This window comes from Panthera onca, chromosome A3 (genome assembly GCF_046562875.1).
Source record: "Panthera onca isolate mPanOnc1 chromosome A3, mPanOnc1 haplotype 2, whole genome shotgun sequence".
NCBI classification, from domain to species: domain Eukaryota; kingdom Metazoa; phylum Chordata; class Mammalia; order Carnivora; family Felidae; genus Panthera; species Panthera onca.
Genome location: NC_138341.1, coordinates 129,045 through 145,991, shown reverse-complemented (window position 1 = coordinate 145,991; position 16,947 = coordinate 129,045). Strand labels below are relative to the sequence as shown.

General features: G+C 41.3%; 1 pseudogene; it reads right to left on the bottom strand.

The window, feature by feature from the left end:
- Positions 1-14,447: 14,447 nt before the first annotated feature.
- LOC132687522 (syntenin-1-like) lies at positions 14,448-15,622 on the bottom strand (annotated as a pseudogene).
- Positions 15,623-16,947: the final 1,325 nt, after the last annotated feature.

Sequence of the window (16,947 nt, the reverse complement as noted above, 5' to 3'; positions counted from 1 at the left end):
AAGGGAATTAAATAATTTGCCAAGAATATCCAGTAATGGCAACTAGAATAGAGATAATAGGTAATAAAATAACCAAAGAAATAAAGAAATATAATCTCTCAGAATGAACAATTTCAAAATTGGCGTGTCTTAGTATCCTGTGTAATGAATGAAAAGGGCAACACCAGGGTGTTATCACCAACTATCAGAATATCTGGCAAAATAAAATCGCCCTAAAAGTTCAAAGAGAGAAAGAAAAGAAAAGGGGAACAAAACATCATGTACAAACACAGGAGAGTCATCCAAATGACAAAAAAAAAAAAAAAAAAAAAAAAAAAAAAAAAATCTCAATAGTAACGTTAGAATCCAGAAGTTAGTTCAGAGTTTTAGGAGAAAGTCATTTTCAACCTAGGTTAATTACCCACATCATACTAAATTTCTAGTCAAGTGAGAAGTAAGAATAAACCCAGTTTTAAATATGTAGGGTTTTCTTAGAACGCTACTGAATTTTTTATTTCAGCGACAGTTGGAGTAAGCCACAAAAAAAGCAAGATGAGATTCAGCACACAAGTGTCCAGTGCCAGAAGGAGGGGGAGGAGGCTCTCGGTACCATCACCTGGGGAGCAAAAAGTCAAAGTCGTTGCTGGAACTTGCCAGCTATATTTGGGAGGCTTTTAAGGTAGGAAATAGACATATACCTTGAAGAACTGGTTTTGAACATTAAGAAATATTTTGATGGGCAAATAGATCAGTTGGAGCATTTGTGAAAGAAACTGTAGTTTAATAGAAAAGTTAGGCAATGAAAATTAAGAAAGTATTTAAGAAAAACAGTGTTATGAGAAAGTAAATGTAATCACATTACATTTGGCTTAGCAGTCAATGAGTAGTATAATAAAAAAGTATAATTAATAGTCATAGTAATATAAACACATGTTATTGGTGCCACAAAATGGTAACTTAACAATCTTGAGAAGACATAAAGAGAACAGGAGAGAGGAACATCTCTCTGCCAGAACAAAAAGACGATAGGTAATATTTTATAATGATAAATCAAGAAGGAGTACTCCAAGCATAGTATTTAAAAAGTAGGGGGAAAAAAGCCAGAATATAATAGTAAAAATGAGGAAAGTGGTTGCCTCTCGAATGGGGGTTGGAACGTGCATGTAAAGGTGGTTCAAAGGACTCCTATATATCATAATAAACCCTGTGGTTCTCTTTGATGGTTTACTGTGGACATGTAATATTTTGACTGGAAAAGATCTTTTCCTTTGGAAGAATTGTTTGTGATGGGTGAAGTACCCTTTGAAAAGTCAGATAAAGGAGTTCGGAACTATAATCTTCATTTAGCTCCAAGATAATCTTTATTTGTTGAATATTTGGAGTTAAAAATATAATAAGTATACACTGGTCATATCCTAATTCACAAAAAAATAATTTTTAAAATTTAGTGAAGAAACACAATTTACACAAATTAACTCAAGTGGATCAAAGACCCAAATTTAAGACATAAAGTATAAAATCTTGAGACAAAAATAGAGTGAAAGCTTCATGACATTGGATTTGGCTGTGATTTCTTAGACACCAAAGGCATAGGCAACAAAAGAAAAATAGCCAAATTGAACTTTATGAAAATTAAAAGAAATTGTATATTAAGGGGCGCCTGAGTGGCTTGGTCCCTTGATTGTCCAACTCTTTTATTTCGGCTCAGGTCATGATCTCAGGGTCCTGGAATTGAGCCCTGCATTGGGCTCTGTGTTGAGTGTGGAGCCTGATTAAGATTGTCTCTCTTTCCCTCTGCCCCTCTCTCCCACTCTCTCTCTCTCACACAAAGAAAAAAAAAAAAGAAAAAGGAAATTGTGCATCAATAGAACTATCAACAGTAAAAAATCAACCCACGGAATGGAAGAATATATTTGTGAATCATATATCCGATAAGGGATTGATATTTAGAACATATTCTAAAAATTCCTAAAACTCATCAACATAAGAAAACTTGATTAAAAAATGGTCAGATGACTTGAAAAGATATTTCTTTATAGAAGACATGCAGATGGTCAACAGACACATTAAACAGTAGCCAACATCACTCGTCATCAGGGAAATGCAAATCCAAGCTGCAGTGAGCTAACACGTCACACATAAGATGGCTACAGTTAAAACCAACAACACCAACAGAAAACGAAACAAGTGATGACGATGTGCAGAAATTGGAACTGGAGAAATCGTACACTGTTGGTGGAAATGTAAAATCACTCAGCTGCGTTTGGTGGCCCCTCAAAAACAATAAATATGGAATTAGCACTCGATCCAGCAATTCCACTTGTGGGTGTAAACCCAAAATAATTGAAACCAGAGTCTCAAAGTGATGTTTGTGCGGCCACGTTCACAGCAGCGTTAAAATCGCTAACATGGGGACGCAGCCTAGGTGTCCAGCGGCAGATGCGTGGATAAACAAAACATGCTACATGCATATGATGGAATATTCTTCAGTCATCGAAAGGACAAAATTTGATGCCTGCTCCAACATGGATGTACTTTGAGGATGTTACCCTCAGTGAAATAAGCCAGTCACAAGAAGACAAATATGTATGATTTTGCACTATGAGGTACCTAGAACGATTAAATTCATAGAGATAGAAAAGTAGAACAGTGGTTGCCAGGGGATGGCAGAGGGAAAGAACAGTGAGTTATTGCCTATCAGGGACAGAGTTTCCGTTTTGTAAGATGAGAACAGTTCTGGAGATGGATATAGTTATTCTCGGAAAGAACAGACATGAGAGGTTTAGAGCTAATGTACACTGTATAGGATTACTCCCACTGCTATTGATTTAGAATTTCTGTGAAGATTAAATTCAGAAATAAGATTGATGGCGATGTTCCATTTGTTGAAATGTCTGCTTTTTTAGGCTGTGGCTGGGCTTACAAAAACTCTTGTTTTCTATTTAAGTCTGTAATATCTATGTTATTACTTAAAAATTTGAAGTTCAGTAGCCAAGAAGCAATTATTTCTTCTTATACTCTTTATAGTTAATAGTTACACAATATAGCAACTCAGGAGTAACCCTTAGCTTCGATTTCACAGCTAAGATAACACATGCTATGTGCTAACCTGTTCTTCGTGTCTTACAGATATTATCTCATTTTGTCCTCATTGTAACCCGTTTACTTGTTATTCTTCCTTTACAGATGAAGGTGGGCTTATAGTATTCCAAGTAATTTAGCATTGAGCAGAAGAGCTGGAGTTTAAACCCAGTTTAGATAGTTTAAACTAGGCTAAAACCTGACCTTGAACTCCATATTCTCCACGTCAATTCTCATCTTTCGAACCCAGGGCTTTGAGGTGCTGACTTGACCAAGGTGTGATATTAGCAAAGCGCCAACCATGTGCAGAGGCTGCGAGAACTTTCCATGTGCTGAACGGAGGGAACTGGAGACGCTGATTTAAATGGCATGCCAAATCCCCGTCATCAGCAAGAGCTGGAGCTGGCATGTGGAGGCCAGAGACGTGGTGCTGGAGCTGGCACACATGGCCGCAGGCTCACCTGCATTCAGACTGGCATACTTATATCTTGTGGGCTTTGGTCCAAAATACACTTGAGTGAGAATTCACCTGGGTAAGACGGAGCCATGATCTTGCACTTTTTTACACTTAAATGGTAGGACCAAGGTCGTCTCAAATTAATCGACAGACTTTCCGTGTGTGCGAGGTAATGTGCACTGTGTGGGGCAAGGACGCGTTGTCATTTACATGTCTGTCCCCAGAATTTAGTGTGCTCCTTATTAGTATTAGTTCACGAAAACCAGCTAAAGAGAATTAAAACAAATAGTTCACCATTACATATTCACAAAAGAAAAAGGTTTCCAAGACAAAAAAGTCAACTAAAAATTGATCTAGAAGGAAAAGGTGGGTGGCACTTTTCTTCTTCAACCATGACCAGCATTAGATTTGGAGTTCTGTGTTTGCATGCAGGTGGTCTTTCTGTGTCTGGTTCTTACTCTGGGGCTCATGGCCTTGACTCCATTGCAGCAATAGCCTTGCTTCTGGGGATCTTTCTGGATATTGGCCTCCATGAAAAGTTCACTCCTGTGTAAGAACCAATAGAAAGTAATTAACTAGATTGTAAGTTGTATTTTGTGTGGCTATTTAATTGTTATAGCCTATTTCTTCTTCTGTTTGGCCAACTGAAATAATCCTGGTCCACGGAATAAACACCGAAATAATCCCAGTTCATGGAATAAAACACTGAACATTTTAGCAGGTATTGGGTTAGTTTTATGACTTTTCTGATACAGGTTGAACTTCCATTATTTACCTTCCGCACCTGCTTTTACGTAATGTCTGCTTCTCTAATTAATAACCCCTGATGGTTAACTTTACGTGCTAACTTGATGAGGCCAAGAGGCACCCAGTTTAACATTATTCCTGGGTGTGTCTGTGAGGGTGTTTCCGGATGAGATTGGCACTCAAATCTGTGAACTAAGTAAAGCAGAAAGCTCTCTTCAGTGGGTATAATCCAACGTGTTAGGGGCCTGGATAGAAGGGAAAGCAGAGGAAGGAGGAATTTTCCCTTTTGCTTCCTGACCTCCCAGATGTGGCAGGGCAGGGAGTCCCCTTGAACAGGGACCCCCATCTGAAAAGTAATTACCGTCAGCATTTGGCAGGATTTCTTCCAGACTATACTTTGTATTCTATTTTGTCTCATGCTTTTTTGCTTCACCTTATGTTATGAACACTTCCTATACATCAAAAATATTAGCAATATTTATTGGCTAAATCAAATATCATTTAATAAGAACATAATTTATTTAAGCCACTTCTTTATTTGGGGGGAGCCTGTAATAACTTTGCTTCTTCACTTTCTTTTTGCTATATATCTTCATATAAATATGTGTAAGCAAATCTGATCATTTAATTTGGATTGATATTGTGAGGTGGATTTAGTAACCCAAAGAACATAAACATTTTAATAGTTCATATTTATGTTGCTGCTTTGTTTTCAGATGCATCGCACCAGTGGACAGTTCATCATTAAACTGTTGACAGTATTGCTTTCTCATTTTTAAAAACTCATAAATATTATTCTCATTTTTATTAATTTTTTTATAACTAGATATGTTCTATATATCTGCTTAGATTTATAACATTTAAGGATTATTCTTTTTTTTTTTTTTTTTTTTTTTAATTTATTTTTGGGACAGAGAGAGACAGAGCATGAACGGGGGAGGGGCAGAGAGAGAGGGAGACACAGAATCTGAAACAGGCTCCAGGCTCCGAGCCATCAGCCCAGAGCCTGACTCGGGGCTTGAACTCACAGACCGCGAGATCATGACCTGGCTGAAGTCGGATGCTTAACCGACTGCGCCACCCAGGCGCCCCAGGATTATTCTTAATTATAAGTACCTGACTTGGAGGTTACTGTCTGGAACATTTAACCTGGAGATACTTCAAGGGAATTAGAGCCACTTGTGCCAAGTTGTGTGTCTCCTTCACTTTGGTGTTCATGTGAGTTATCAGCACCATCTAGTAGGGTTTATCTTATCCAGCCTGTCACTGGAGCCACTGTGTGTAACCTGGCTCTCCCAGCCATCTCCGGGGGGAGACTTCCCAGCATTTGGCCAAGTGATGGCCTCGAGAGTTATGGAAACAAGCAGACTTGTAGTATATGATCACAAGTCTCTTCCCTTGTATCAGGTAAGGAGTATAGTTAAATTCTGAATTCATAGATCTCCAAACATTGACTCAGAGGGAAAGTAGCTTGATAGAAGGAGCGAGTGTATTTTTATAGACCCAATAGCAACACCCTGGGCCACCATAAGTCATTGACTTGACATTCATTAATCAAAGAATTCTTTAGGGTGTATGATTTAATCTTTCCAACTGTCAGATCCTGGAGATGATACGGGGTATGGTAAGTTATAGGTATCTTTAGGGCTTTAGAGAGCCCCTAAGTTACCATAGAAACAAAATTACTCCTGCTATTGGATTCTAGGTAATTAGAATGATACAGTCATCCCCCTTATCTGAGGGACAATGGTCCTATCTAATACATACAGTGGATTCCTGAAACCATGGCTAGTAGCAAACCTTATGCATATTCTGTTTTCCCTACACATACACATTTATAGTAAAGTTATTATTTATAAATCAGGCACAGTAAGAGATTACCTCCTGAATTACTTTGACCCTATTACAAGTGTGGTAAGATTCCAAGATTTCCAGTATATTCTTTTGTATGAATGAGTTTGTTGGTTGTTGGTGTGAAAAAAACCACGAAGCATTCAACAGCTGGGAGGCAGGACTAATCCCATCGGGTAATTCCTGTTTTCCTCTGGTGTCCGCCGCTCCTCTCAGTTTCCACCTTTCGAACTCCGGGATGGTTGCATGTTGCTGAAGCTGATGTAGAGTGCCTGAGCAGAGGTAACAGGGCCTCAGTTTCCCCAGTTCAAACCTTTTTGGGCCCTTTACGGCTTGTTCTGCAAATCCACTTCCTTCAGCTTCTTGTCTTCTCTCCAGCATGCATTATGCAAATCTCTTTGGGAAATTGCAATGACTCTAATAAATCAGTAATTTCCCAAGTAGCATTTTAGTTCCCACCAACATCAGAAAGTCTCTATTCTTCCAAATTTGGCCCATGGCGTGACAGTTCCCAAACATATTAACCATCCTTGTAGGTTTTCACTGTAAGACCAGTGGCTAATTTAGCGGCTTGCATAACAGCTGGGAATTCTGGCCCTTGTGCTGACTTTATGTCGAGGAGTGCATAGCCCCCCTAAAACCTCATGGAGACTGACTACTGCACTATGTCCTTCTCTTTACCTGTGTTTCTCACAAAAGACCCACCACTGAACACTGTCAAGTCAGCGCTGGGACCAGGAACGTCAGAGGAGCCAGACCAAGGGCTCAGATCTCCCTTCAGGGCTACGAGGGGGTCAGGATCTGGCAATATCACGCTGGGTTCAAAAGGAAGCACCAGGCTGACCGCAGACCTGTTCATAGCTGGTCTGGAGCTGCATGACGAGTGTTGTCTTATGAACATGTCAATTAGAAGTAGCCCTCTGTGGCATGTGTAAGTTAAACATCCCAGGGCTGAAGCCGGAGGCTTTGTGGGCAGAGGGACAGCTGCCTTCAGCCCCTGAGCACCCAACAGAATCTAGTAACACAGAGAAGTGAGCTGTGGTTGTGCACACACCTGCAGCCTGAGAGGGTTAGTGGCTCTCTTGTCCTTGCAGCGGGAGAGAGGTTTACCAGAGTCAGGCACTCCCAACACAGGGGGAACAATTACACATTTCCACCCACTGTTTACTTCACATTCCAGGTATGTTTATCTATCAGCTCCAAAACTACACAAGGTGTTACATAGAACAACTTGTCAAATATTGTTTGTGTTCCTGACCCAAGAGGCAATCCTAGACCCTAGAATGTAGCATGGGGAAGTGAAAATGCTCAGACAATCTGGAAAAGCATCCTAACACCATCTCCTGGCAGCTGCTACCTGGCCTGGGGGAAAGCTTGCCCAAATCACTAGGGCCCCAGTGTTCTTGGTGCAGGACGGGGATAACTTGTACCCCTGCTGTGGGGTTGCCTTGAGGCAACAAAGGTATCAGCACAGAGCACATCCCAAAATGTGTATTAGTTTTTCAACAAGTGGGGGCTGTTGTTAGAGCGGAGTAAGTGAACAGAAGCTAGATTTAACAATTCCACTGAGTCAAGACTGTGACCGTCTTCTGCAGGCACATTTGAAATTTAAATATCACTGGCAACATCATATCAAGAGTTTTCAATAATTTCTGTTGCAAAAGAATGTTTTAAATGTGGGAAACAACCCTCTCACCCAAACACAAAATAAATGAAGCTGTCAAGGATTTCTCGTGCAGTAAGAGTTTGAAGCACTGAATTCATAAACTGCACTATTTTATATGTTTTCTTTTTGTACTTCAGTCTGTCTACTATGGACAAAAATGGAATAGCAATGTTTTAGGAAATCCACTAGATGTAGTTACTGAGTAACCTTGCTATGCAGTGAATATAAAATGATATTTGTCTTTAAGAAAGACAACCCCTGCTGTTGGACTTATTTTTAGCAAAACAGAAGACACAGGAACTTGATGAACTAGAAATAGAACTCTAATGAGTAATGTAGATAATACTCAAATTCTGATTGTATCCAGCTCATATCTAGAAGAAGAGCCTTGTAGAATCAGAGCCATGAAAAGAACAAAACTGTTTTCATCTAACACCACCTAGAAGAGACAAGTTTGCGGGAAAGCACAGAAGGGTGCTGTGGAGTTCAGAATTGTCAGCTCACTATTTCTGACCTTTCAACGTCCAGAGTCAAGCATGCTTTTCGAAGTCCTCTTAGCCATTTTTTTTTAATTTAAGTTTATTTATTTATTTTGAGAGAGACAGAGACAGTGTGAGTGGGGAAGGGGCAGAGAGAGAGAGAGAGAGAGAGAGAGAGAGAGAGAATCCCAAGCAGGCTCCATGCTGTCAGTGCAGAGCCCGATGGGGTCTTGAATTCCTGAAACCGTGAGATCATGACCTGAGCTGAAACGGACAGTTGGACACTTAACCAACTGAGCTACCCAGGCACCCCTCAAAGTCCTCTTAGCCATTTAAATAGATATCCTTTATACTCGTCAGTCAAATAATTCTAGAAATTTTAGGTAGGAAGACTTGTGAGGAAAATCTTTCAACTCTCTCCTTTAACAGAAGGCCAAGGGATTTGCCAAAGTCCTATAATTATTTAGAGACAAAGCTTGGTCTGTAAGCCATGTACAATCTTTCACGCAACTCTTTGGCAGAGGTCTCTCTTCTCATTCTCTAAGTTCTAGGCCATTAATGATGTTAACCAAAACTCAGTTAGAGGACTCTTATTTATATAAGAGCAAAGAAGAGAAGGATAAGTAAATACTCTAACTTTCTGCTGAAAGAGACGATCTCTGGGGACTCTGGCACAGTCTCCCTTCAGTTAAGAAATCTCTTTTACACACAGCAAGTCACAGCAACCTGTGCTCATTTGATATTTTCCGGCTCTTGGTTACACTTGGGCACAGGCTGTGTGAGTCGGCCCGGAGTCGAAACTCCTTCCAGAATTGTGTCTTGTTCTCCTGTCTACATCCTATAAGATCCATAGTCTGTCATCTCTCCCGCACCTGACTCTACAATAGGCTCAGGATATGAATGTAAGTAAGACGTGGTCCCTGACCTCACAGGGGTTAGAATTCCATGCACTCAGTGAACAGTTATTGGCTTGAAGTAATTTAATTTCATCTTTGGACATTTTCTCACAAGACAGTAGAGTGGTTGAGAGAGACTTCTCTGGAGTCGGACCTCCTGGGGCTTAAATTCTGGTTCTTCCACTTCCTGTCAGTGCTACTTTGGGCATGTCCTGTATGGTCTCAGCTTCAGGTGTCTAGTAACTTTCAACAGCTTGTGGGCATTTTCCAAGTGCTGTACTTCTGTTTACTCACTTCATCTTTGTGTCAGCTCTTTGAGGTAGGGGGTATTGTTATCCCCACCTTACAGATGAAGAAACTGAGGCTCCAAGGTTTTGAGCAAATAAAAGGGGCAGAATCTGAATGCTCTATGCTTCTAACCGCTGTTACACGGCCTTGAAGTAGAGAGCAGAAAGCAGCAACAGGTGACTGTGGGCACGAAGTGAAATGACTCACAGTAAACGTTCAGTGATACTTGTGCTGAGAGTAATTGTCAGATGTCGATGCTTCTCAGTCACTGGAAATTTCCTACGAAATCCTTCATCCATCCTGCAGGAGGCTTAGATCCTAACAGTTCACCTTGGTTTGCACCATCTTTCTTCAGAATGCTTCCTCTCTGCTCACTGCCTAATCTCGTGGTGTCCTATTTCTGTCATAGTGCTAAATGGCATGGGAAGTTCCCGGACATTCTCCAAAGGGAACTGTCAGAGTTGACACTTGCTAAATGATATATTTCTGCTCAGAACAAAATAAGGGCTGGGCTTCTTACTCACGATGCGCTGCAATCACAAATGTTGCTGGCAGAGGCAGAAGGGGCCTGTGTGCTCACAAAGGCACATTTTTGTGGCTCATTGAAACAGGATATTTCATTTCATACTAAAATTGCCTATTCTCCAAAGAAGCGTCACACAGACTTTTTCTTTCTTACTGCAGTAAACACCTGTTTTCACACTTCCTTGGCCTGTGGTAAAACTGTTTTGTACTATGAGTGCTCAGGCTTTGATCTGCTGGGATGGCCTTCTCTGAGGCACCTCACTTCACCCACCTATGCTCCAGGTGTCCTGGTCTTGGTGGCCCAGGCAGGCTGTGTCCCTGGTGGCTGTAAGTCCTCTTGATTTCTGGCCACAGTCAACCTTGTGAAACTAAAGGCAAAACAAGGTATTTTCCCCACAGCAATTGTTTTTAAGTTTGTTTTTCAAAAGTGGCAATAGTTACAAAATATTGCTCAGGGCTAGTGCCTAGGTGTCAAACAAATGCCACCAGACCTGTGCCGTTAGAGAACAACTTGCCCTGGAAAGCATTAATGAATGTGGCCAATGTCTTTCTCTGAATTTATTCACTGAAATAATGGTAACTGTGTGAAAGCAGAGCTGATGTGCATCATTAGCTACAACCAAAAGGTACTACTATGTGGCAAGCCCTATGCTAAGCAGCTTTCAGCCCACACCTCATTCGGTCTGAAAAACAACCGGATCTTTCACTTCACCAGTGAGAGCCGAGAGGGTCTCTGGCGCTTACCTAGGTCCACACAAGAGAGGCACAGCCGTGCCAGCAAAGCCTGTGTTAACCACCTCTGCCCTGGCAAAGGCAAACATAGAGAACCAACAGAGGTTCTCTATGGTTAATAAAACTGGCAGAGGTATGGAGGGACAATAAAAAAAAAAAAAACAAAACAGCCTTATCCCTCCCCCCACCCCCACCCCCACCCAGGCTGCTGACCATGTAGATTCTTCAGATTGGCTTTCCAAGACTTTTTAGAAACCTGTTTATATGCTTTTCACCTTTGGAGGTTTATAGCTCAACATGCGAACACCAGTTCTGATCATGTATTCAACCATCCATTTATTCATTCCTCCATTCATTTCTCAAACTTTTCTTGTGTCCCACGCCAAATGGCGTCCTGGGTGTGGGCATCGCAGACATGAGCGAGCAGTGGACATCCCCATCTGAGCCACCGTTGCCTGGGCCACCTCCTGATTATGCACATCTTCCCTCCTGCAGCTCCCTACTGGGGTCACCCTGTTGACAGCTCTAGACTCTGGTGGTCTACTTCCTTGACTGTGCTTTCTTCTGCCTTCTACTGGATAACTTTTACTTATTTTATCTCCTTCTTCTCAGCTGGGGGTTCCCTTAGGAAACTGTCCATGACTGCCTCCTCACTCTTACCTCAGTTTACATGTGTACCTTTCTTGGAACCAACCTTCACCACAACACACCCCGAATGAGGCTGTGATTGCCTCCCTGGTTGACTGTCCCCCACTGCAGAGACTGTGTCTTCTTGAGCAGACAGAGCTTGAGAACTTAGTGGAGCTCATGGAATGTAGTGAAAACCAAATACCTGGTTATTGAATGAATGTTTAGGTTCTCATCTGTGTCCCGATTGCTGGCCTTCCTGAAGCTTGCTTGTTCAACTCTAATTTCTGTGACCTATTAAATTTCCCTCCAGTCTCTTTTCCCGCACCACTCTACCTCTCTTTCTTTCTCTCTCTCCAACCCTTCCCATCCAAATCCTGACTTTATCACTTACCAGATCTGTGATGTAAGGCAAGTTGCTTCTCTGAGCCTCCTATTCTCACTTATGAGATGGGAACCATAAGAGCACCTAACTCATAAGCATCACTGTCAGGGTGAATGAGGCCAGGCACATGGAACACTCACCAAGTAGCCTAAGGCAGGCACTAGTACATGTTAGCTCCAATTATAAGGCTACTATCTTGGAAGAATCCAAATTAAGAACTATTTGGGGATTCCAGGTGAGGAATGTAGCTCTAGTGAACTACATTTACTTTCTACTGAAAAGCAGTCCTCCAAACTTCAGAAAATGGTCTTCTTCAGAAAACCCAAGCCCATGACTCCAGAGGAATTTGCATGGAGCAAGAGACCCAGAGAAGCCCCTGCTTGTTCAGTCCTGTTACCAAATGAATCCTTGCACCAGTGGGGTGAAGCTGCCATGGCCTGGATCACCTTGCTTCTGCTGGAACGTCTTTTACCCACAGACCTCTCAATGGTGCTGAATATTTTGAAATCTACAAAATACTTTAGGAATAGTATGACCAAATAATTTGTTGTCTAAACCAGGAGACTTTAGAAAGTGAAAGAGGCCACACGGATAATTACACTTAAGACAACAGATATAAATGGGGACTCTCTGGGCAAACCAGCTTGTATGATCTTACCTTCAGCTGCCAGCTTTCTGTCTTGGTGATAAGACGTCATACCTCCTAATGCCCAAGTGATTTCTCCTCAAGTAAACTACACTCAGCTGTTAGATTTTTTTCTCTTATCACTAATCTTCCAGTTTACAAGACACACCAATCAGGATTACCAAATTTAATTATTGGGAATGATAAAGGCGAGATAATGCTTTGCCAACACATTAATTAGCTATTCAATAAGCACAAGCAAAATTTGTTCTAGTCACCAGGTAGCAAGCAAACAGAACTTTGCGTGGAAAGTAGTGTCCACTTCCATATAGTGAATACTCACCACTGCATTCATGGCAGGGATACCTGAGCGCTAATTCAACTCTACCACTTTGTCACTGCAAAATGTTAATATATTTGAAAAATGTTTAAGTTTATTTCTTTATTTTGAGGGAGAGAGGGAGAGAGACCGTGCGTGTGCACACCAGTGGGGGAGGGGCAGAGAGAGAAGGAGAGTCCCAAGCAGTCTCTGTGCTGTCAGCTCAGAGTCTGATGCAGGGCTTGATCTCCCAAACTGTGAGATCATGACCTGAGCCAAAATCAATAGTCAGATGCTTAACCAATGGAGCCACCTAGGCGCTCCTGTATTTGAAATTTTTTGCAGCCTTGGGCACTAGCCTTCAGGGTAGACACAGACTGTCTGTTGGCCAATGGGGGGAGATGCTGGTCCTAAATTGCAGCAGACCTTGCCGTGTGTCTCCCAGTCTGTCCCAGCAGGGTTCAGAGCTGAGTGACCATGGTATTTCAGTTTCCTGACTCTAAGTGGCAGGATTGTCCTGTGTTGGTGACTCTCAAACCTGGGTGCTTATTTGAATCTATTGGGGGAGTTTCAAAGAACATGCTGAATCAGAAACCCAGATCTGGAATTTGTTTTTTAAAAAATAAACTCATTGGTAATTAATGATTAGCTTATTTTGGAATCATCAACTAGACAATATCAGAGTTCTGATTCAGTCCTAAAATGTTGGAATTCCTGACAGGACAAGTAAGTAATAGAGAAAATATCAGGATATCTGAGGTAGAAATAGATATTCTTCCCCTTTACAGTATTATAAATAAGTAGAAATTGTTCCCAGAAGCCTGACTTGTACCAGATACTTCAGGACTTAAAATTACCTCTCAGGTTTGAAATAATTCCATGGCAGCAAATTTTAAAGATGGTGGCATCCAGTGGAAAGTATGGGCGAGAAGAGGAGACTTTTGCTGCCCAGTAAGGCTCTACCAAGGTTATGTGAACCATGACAATTCACATCTAAACTATCATATAAACAAAACAGTTTAGGGAAGGTATAGTGAACAGAAGATTGGGATTTCAGATTTTTGGAAATCCTTGTCTGACACTCCAACAATTCCTTAGACACCATGTTCTTACCTTCAGTCTAACAGCAATTAGGTCGTTAGACTGGCTAAGAATGTGTTCAAATACTTTGAGGACTTTGCTGTTGACTACTCTTATGGTAGGAGAAACATGCATATAAAGTAGCTTCTTTGCAAGAAAACCATTAGTTAATACTCAGGAGAAGTTTTCTTGGTTGTGTTAGTTTTAGCAATTTCAAAAGTATGTGAATGACAGAACAATAGAACCCTAGACTAGATTATACCAGGAACGTGTGTGTGTGTGTGTGTGTGTGTGTGTGAAATACGGAAGCACATGCCGGGACAGTAGCTCAAAATAGCTCAAAGTAGAATAGTGGATCAGGAAAAGCTAAGTTATTTTTTTTTAAACCTTATACATATTTAATTAAAATGGAATAGGCATAAACCAAAAAGAAAAAAAAAATAGGATAAAGAGTCACTACCATTTTGTTTGCTTCCATTGTGCCATGATTTTTTTTAAGTTTATTTAATTTTGAGAGAGAGAGAGAGAGTGCGCATGAGCGGGGGAGGGGCAGAGAGGCAGACAGAGAATCTGAAGTAGGCTCCAGGCTCTGAGCTGTCCACACAGAGACTGACTCAGAGCTCAAACCCATGAGCCATGAGACCTGAGCCAAAGTTGGACACTAACCAACTGAGCCACCCAGGCACCCGTTCTCGACTGTGCCATGATTTTTAAACCTCAGGAATGGTGTGATCCATCAGGCTTTTCATAATGCTTGGTGCCATCCATTTAATAATATAAAATGGATATTGTAGTTGAATAATATATTCAAAGCTAAAAGTAGGCATGGTTGTAATAGTAACTATAGTCTCAGATGTTGACCATATGTTTGCAGTTTGAGAGTCCTTCAACCCAATGACATTGTACCCACCAACTTCACAGATGCTGTGTTCTGTGAGAAGACCGATTCTGGCTGCCGAACTATCTTTCACTATGGGTGTTATCTTTCCATTTTTATTTTTATTATTTTTTAAATGTTTATTTATTTTTGAGAGACAGAGCACGAGCAGGGGAGGGGCCGAGAGAGAAGGAGATACAGAATCCGAAGCAGGTTCCAGGCTCTGAGCTGTCAGCACAGAGCTCGACATGGAGCTCAAACTCACAAACCCTGAGATAGTGACCCGAACCAAAGTCGGATGCTTAACAGACTGAGCCACCCAGATGCTCCATCTTTCCATTTTTAAAGATAAAGCCAACATGTCCAGTACTACCTTCACACAAGGTGATTGTCCGTTCAGAGGGCCTGTCCTGGAATCTGTTTGGAGGGCCTGTCCTGGAACATCCTGGACAGTCAGTAATCTTCTCTCAAAGGCCTTGTGCTTCATCATGCTCCAGCCTCTGCACAGTTTTCCAAGCTGATCTGGAGTACGTGGTCTCCAAATCTCAGACCAACCAATCAGGCAGGAGATTTTGCCTGGACCAGCTGAACAAATACACCATTATTACTGATATTATTACTGATTTAAGCCTGAGCCTAATTTCTCCATCTTGGTCCTTACACAAAATGACTTCCCCAAACCCATGCTTAACTTATGCTCCACAAAGTCCAACATCGTTGCCAGTTATGGGAGCCACCACATTCCTGCTGGAAGGTCTTGCTACCAGCTGCCCCTGATCTGATGCTCCAAGGACCAAGGCTCGATTTGCAGGGATTTCTTCTTCATTAAAACTCAGGCCCACGTACCAAGAGAGCTCCAGTTGCGTTCGGTAAAGAGATTTCCCTCTTGGAGACGGGAGCAGAAGCTTCAGATGAAATTGCTGGTTTGGCAGCATTTGCAGAAAAGGCAGCTTGAGCCCGAATTACTTTGCCTACTTTCAGGTCTTCAAGAGATGGCTACAGAGACATTTTTGCAGGACTTTTCTAGGCCCCAAGGACCTGCTCTCTGCCACCACCTCCCAGTAGCTGGTGCAGACTTCCATGAGCAGATGAGAGAAGAGCCACACCTATTGTTGGTTTTGAAAAAAATCTTTCGAACTTACTGGAAGTAATTCGAGAAAACCAGAACTTGAAGACATTAATTACAGGTATACACTGTGTGAGTCCAAATGTTCAGTTCTTGGAATTTAAAATAATTCACTACATTTACAGTTAAATTAATTAATTAATTAATAATAATTAAGTCTATATGTATTAAGTGTTAAATGAATATTTGATATTTTTAAAAAGTACACCATAGTTTATTTCAATTGTGTGGATATAGCATAAACATGGCAATAACCTAAATGTTTATTAGAAGGCTGGGTGGTAAACATGGGTCAAATCCTTAGTAGAATGGAGTACATCCATTAAAATACAACAAAATAGATTTATATTTATGTATAATAGAAACATTTAAATAACATACTTTAAGTTAAAAATCAGGCTACAGAACATCTTTTATGGTATAATCTCATTTTTATTCAATTATACATTCTATCTAAGCTCATAAAGAGATCTAGAAATTTATTCTCTAAAATGTTTGTGATGTTTGCCCCTGGAGAAAAATCACCACTGCATCTGAATAAATTGACTGTCTCAAACTTTACAGTATGTTACAATGGGCACATGTTTCATAAACACACTCAAGGGTCTGATCTCATGCACAAAAGACTGTGACACAGGTTGTGCCTCTCTGCTGAGGCCACGGCCACAGGAGCTGAGTTTACATGTATGCTTGCAAGATGATGCTGGCTGTCACGGAGAGCTGTACAATGGGATGTCTACTGATTCAGCCGCTTTTAGGTAGCATCTCCTGGGTCTGGAATAACTCAGGGAGTCAGTACAAGGAGTGGACTAGTATGTAACCCATGAACCTGTATCCAGGTTGGCAGCCCGGGAAAGGGAAGACAGCACCAAGGCTCCCTTTCGTGTCACCGGAGCTGCCTGACTGCCTTCTTATGGCTTGTAAAGCAGCTGTTACTTCCTATTTTACAGTGAGCCAAAGAGAGGAAGACAGATTCAGAGGCTCATATGGAAAGCATCCTTGGCCCATGTATGTTGGACTAGTGTGAACTGGGTCTCTGAGATGAACAGGTATCTTCTGACATTTGAGGTGAGTCACCTGCATATAGGTATATGCAGGTATATAGGTCATATCTTGCCTTATGTGCTTGAGTATTTCGACTTAAAATTCCCATAGTGTGACCCACCAAAGACTTAATTTACAGAGCGTTTCAAAACCACATTGTTAC